This window comes from Zea mays, chromosome 6, assembly GCF_902167145.1.
Source record: "Zea mays cultivar B73 chromosome 6, Zm-B73-REFERENCE-NAM-5.0, whole genome shotgun sequence".
NCBI classification, from domain to species: Eukaryota; Viridiplantae; Streptophyta; class Magnoliopsida; order Poales; family Poaceae; genus Zea; species Zea mays.
The window spans coordinates 16034515-16040320 of record NC_050101.1 but is presented as its reverse complement, the minus strand read 5'-3'; positions in this window follow the sequence as shown (position 1 = coordinate 16040320).

Below are 5806 nucleotides of genomic sequence, written 5' to 3'. Positions count from 1 at the left end.
ATTCTAGGTGTGGGTTGGCGGCAACCCCCAGTCAGCTGCCTGTGGAGGCCTTATCTTTACTACGTTTCGCTAGTACTTTGATTTACCTGTTAGGACAATGACTATGTGGATTTATGACTCTGTGATGTAATAAGTTAACACTCTTTTATGTTATTATTCGAGCATTGTGTGATGATGTTCATTTATGTAATCGCTGTGTACGTGAGTTCTGATCCTGGCACGTACATAGTTCGCATTCGGTTTGCCTTCCAAAATCGGGTGTGACATAAGTGGTATCAAAGCCGTGCTGACTGTAGGACCGCTGACCTAGAGTAGCACTGGTCGTACTAAGGACTATTGACCTTCCCTCTCACCTTGACCTCTGATGTTACTTCAAAAGTCGGTCACCTCGACCAACCCTATGTTTTACTACATATATATACTATATTATACCTTGTTAAAATCTTTATCTTATTCTGTCTATGGTTTATTCACTTGTCATATTAGTTTTGCTCTTACTCTTATGCTTACGGTGTCTTTTGTAGATGACTCGTCTTAGACACACTGCACGTAAGTCGGTGATTCCTTTCCTGCCATCTCGACTTGCGGAGCGTCCTCTGCACCGCACCGTGTCCGAACAGTCGAGTCACCTGGAGAGGCTGCACCACCGCCTGCGTGAGGAGCAGGAGCGCCGGCGCCAGCACAGAGAGCAGCAGGGCTCTTCCTCCCCACCCCAGCAAGAGGTGGAGTCCGTGAGGCCCCGTTCCTCTGTTGCCCAGCTGGAGGCGCCCCCTGCACCGCCGTGGGACGCCCCGGCTGTTGGAGGAGCTACTGGAGGAGATCCTGGAGGAGACCCCGACGACGACGACTCAGACCACAACACGGAGTCCTCTGAGCCGCAGGAGGCGGAAGGATGGGTCGCCCGACCCATCACCCGTGACGCCGCTCGCGGTTGTCACTTCCACGACGCACTCGACACCTTGCTGCGCCAGGCTTTCGACCGGCACACCTGGTCGATCGAGTATCGTTGTGTAGTCTACCAGCACAGTCGCGGGAGGTACCCGTACCGCTGGGAGGCTACCTGCCTAGTTCGCCGTCCGGAGGATGACCTCCGGGGTGCGGAGGCCGTTTCGGAGCACTATTCCATCTCCGAGAGGGACACTGCAGAGGCGGCTATGCAAGATGCAGCGCGGCGTGCACTCTCCCAGTACTGTTCTTTGTTCGGTGGCGTGGCCGATGGTCTTAACCTTCGGTACTACCCCCGCTGACCTACTGGCAGCACGGAGAGTGTGGTTGTCTCACCTGTTGGTGAGGCTAATCCTAGGTTGAGCAGCACAGTCAACCTAGTCGCAGTGCTTAACACTGAGCTGGATCACTCTCTGGACGAGCTAAGCAGGGCTCGAACAGAGATTGCGGAGTTGCGTGCTGAGTTGGCAGAGCGCCATCACCAGGAGGGTGGTTCTCCCGCACCTGTTGGGACTCAGCACCCTTACCGCTCACCGCCACGTGGTCACCACACTTATGGTTCCCCTGTCTGTAAGACCAGGATAGATCTGGATCCTTACATCGTTAGCGTCGGAGTTTGTAATAATTCTTAAGTCAGATGTCTCAGTCTTAGGTAGTCAGTTTAGTTTGCTTATCAGTTGCTTCTATTTAGTTTAGTTTGCTTATCAGTTGCTTGCATGCTTGTTATGATGAACTTGTGCTGGATTTGAATCTTTGTAATGACTGTAGCCAACATGTGGGTTTCCCCTGCAGTTTGGCTTAGCTAGTAATGTTAATGAAGTCAGTTATTTAGTTGGGAAACCATTTACTTCTACTTTCCTTTCTATCTGAGAAGCTGTGTTGAATCATAATGAGGATTAGTGAAGCTCTTTGTTCACTCAGTGTCATGAAGAATTCTGTATTCTCTTTTCTTATGCTGGAGGATTGTAAGATCAATGCTGATGTATGAATGTCTTCCACAGATGTCTGACAACAGGCGCCGATGCAACAGGCGTGCTCAGCAAGAGCAGCATGACCAGCAGGAGGATCAACAGAGGCAGCCTCCCCCACCACCCCCGATGTCAGTGGAGCAGATGTTCTTGATGCAGACTCAGGCAGTGCAGGCCATTGGGCAGACTCTGGCAGCCATGCAGCAGGCTCAACAGCAACCCCAACCCCAATTGCAAGTGCAGATGCCCCAGATGCCACGAGATAAGCATGGTGAGTTCATGAGAGGGCACCCTCCTACCTTCGCCCATTCTGCTGACCCCATGGATGCAGAAGACTGGTTGCGCGCAGTGGAAAGGGAGCTGCGCACCGCCCAATGTGACGACAGGGAGAAGGTTCTGTATGGTCCCCGTCAGCTGAGGGGAGCAGCCCAGTCCTGGTGGGAGTCCTACCTCGCCACACATGTGACCCCGAAGCCATCACCTGGGAAGAATTTAGCGAGAGTTTCCGCAGGTACCATGTGCCAGAGGGACTGATGATCGTGAAGAAGGAGGAGTTTCTGGCTCTGAAGCAGGGACCCCTGTCTGTTAGTGAATACAGAGACAAGTTTCTGCAGCTATCTCGTTATGCACCTGAGGATGTCAACACTGATGCTAAAAGGCAGTACAGGTTCTTGAGGGGTTTGGTGGATCCCCTGCATTACCAGCTGATGAATCATACCTTCCCAACCTTCCAGCACCTGATCGATAGGGCAGTTATGACTGAGAAGAAGCGTAAGGATATGGAAGATCGGAAGCGCAAGATGAGTGGACCCCAGTCCAGAGGCACCAGCCGTCCACGTTTCTCAGGCAGTTCATCTCAGCAAGGCAGGCCTGGTCACCCACAGGGATATCAGAATCAGAATCAGCGTCCGCATCAGCAGCAGTTTCAGAGGCAGTACCCACAGCAGCAGTATCGTCAGCACAGCCAGCAGGGAGGTAATCAGTATCAGAAGCAGAACAACCAGGCACCTCGCCTTCCTGCCCCAGCAGCAAATCAGAGCAACCAAGCAGCCCCAGCACAAGGAGGAGGCAGAGGATGTTTCCACTGTGGAGATCAAGGCCACTGGGCGATGCAGTGCCCAAAGAAGATGGCTCAGCAGCAGGCCAACCCCAATGCTCCAACAAGGCAAGGTGTACTGCAGCCGGCAGCAGGCAATCGTAACCAAGCGTACAACCGTGGAAAGGTGAACCACTTGGAGGCCGAAGCGATCCAGGATGCACCAGATGTGGCAGTAGGTATGTTCTCAGTCGAATCTCATCCCGCAAAAGTGCTATTTGATACTGGTGCAACTCATTCGTTTGTCACTGCAACATGGGTAGAATTGCATAACATCTCAGTAGAGGCAATGATGCCGCCCATGAGGATTAATTCGGTTGGTGGCAAGGTGCAAACAGATAAAATATGCTCAAATATAATGGTGGAAATAAGGGGGGATAGGATTCCCCAGCGACTTAATAGTAATAGACACCCCCGGGATAGATGTTATTCTAGGGATGAATTGGTTAATGAAGTATGAAGCAAATGTTAGTTGTGACAAGAGGACCGTAACATTGAAGTCCCCGTCAGGAGAAGAGGTAGTGGCTGAGCTAAGGATGCCTAAATCAGAAGAAGGAGTCTGTCACCAGATTTCAGTTGATAGTAAGGAGCCCAACCCGCTCGAGGCTATCAAGGTTGTGTCAGACTTTCCGGATGTGTTTCCCGAGGAGCTAACGGGCATGCCACCCGAGAGAAAGGTTGAATTTGCCATAGAGCTTATCCCTGGTACCGCCCCCATTTCCAAAAGAGCCTATCGAGTGTCTGGACCAGAATTGGTGGAACTCAAGAAGCAGATAGATGAGATGTTAGAGAAGGGTTACATCAGGCCAAGCACCTCGCCTTGGGCCGCTCCAGTGTTGTTTGTAGAGAAGAAAGATGGTACCGAAAGGATGTGCATAGACTACAGGGCCTTGAATGAAGTTACTGTCAAGAACAAGTACCCCCTGCCAAGGATAGAAGATTTGTTCGACCAGCTTAGAGGTGCCAGTGTATTCTCGAAGATAGATCTGAGATCAGGTTACCATCAACTCAGAATCCGACCCTCGGACATACCGAAGACGGCATTCATCACCAAGTATGGGTTATATGAGTTCACAGTTATGTCCTTTGGTTTGACAAATGCGCCAGCCTTCTTTATGTATCTGATGAACAGCGTGTTCATGGACTATCTAGACAAGTTTGTGGTAGTGTTCATCGATGATATTCTCATATACTCTCAAAGTGAGGAGGATCATGTAGAGCATTTGAAGATGGTATTGCAAAGGCTTCGAGAGCATCAGTTGTATGCCAAGCTGGGCAAATGCGAGTTCTGGATTCATGAAGTCTTATTTCTGGGTCACATCATAAATCAAGATGGGTTAGCAGTGGATCCAAAGAAAGTAGCAGATATCCTGAACTGGAAAGCACCGAAGGATGTTCGTGGGATCAAGAGCTTCATTGGAATGGCTGGATATTATAGGCGTTTCATTGAAGGCTTCTCAAAGATTGCTAGACCAATGACAGCGTTACTAGCGAAGAAAGTTGAGTTTAAATGGACTCAAAAGTGTCAGGAAGCATTTGAAGAACTGAAGAATAGATTGACTACAGCTCCTGTGTTAGTCCTGCCTGATGTTCACAAGTCATTCTCAGTGTATTGCGATGCTTCTTACACCGGATTGGGATGTGTGCTAATGCAAGAAGGAAGAGTGGTAGCATACTCATCTCGACAGCTGAAGATCCATGAGAAAAATTATCCCACACATGACCTGGAGTTGGCAGCAGTGGTTCATGCTTTAAAGACCTGGAGACATTACCTGTATGGGCAGAGGTGCGACATCTACACAGATCATAAAAGTCTGAAGTACATATTCACCCAGTCAGAGTTAAACATGAGGCAGCGAAGATGGTTGGAATTGATCAAGGACTATGAGTTGGAGATACATTACCATCCAGGCAAAGCCAATGTTGTTGCAGATGCTCTGAGCAGGAAGAGTCAAGTCAATATGTTGGCCTCGTACCCGATGCCATATGAGTTAGCCAAAGAGTTCGACAGACTGAGCCTCGGTTTCCTGAACAGTACGCAAGGAGTAACAGTGGAATTAGAGCCCACCCTAGAGCGGGAGATCAAAGAAGGGCAGAAGGATGATGAAAACATCAACAAGATCCGGCAGCTGATCTTAGAAGAAAGAGGCAAAGACTTTCGAGAGGATGAAGAGGGAGTAATATGGTTCAAGGACCGATTGTGTGTTCCCGACCTCAAACCCATTCGGGAACTGATCCTCAAGGAAGCTCATGAGACAGCCTACTCCATACACCCAGGGAGTGAGAAGATGTACCAGGATTTAAAAAGGAGGTTTTGGTGGTATGGTATGAAAAGAGAGATCGCAGAATATGTCGCCATCTGTGATAGCTGTCAGAGAACCAAAGCAGAGCATCAGAGGCCTGCCGGATTGTTGCAGCCATTGCGGATTCCTCAGTGGAAGTGGGATGAGATCGGGATGGATTTTATAGTTGGCCTACCTCGTACCCGGGCCGGCTATGATTCCATCTGGGTGGTTGTGGACCGCTTAACAAAGGTGGCCCATTTCATACCCGTGAAGACAACATACACCGGAGAAACGTTAGCTGAGTTATACATGTCACGAATAGTCTGCCTTCATGGTGTGCCGAAGAAGATAGTGTCAGATCGAGGAACGCAGTTCACATCTCATTTTTGGCAACAGCTACAAGAAGCTTTGGGCACACATTTGAACTTCAGCTCAGCTTATCACCCGTAGACTGACGGTCAGACTGAAAGAACTAATCAGATCCTAGAAGATATGTTGAGAGCCTGTGCGTT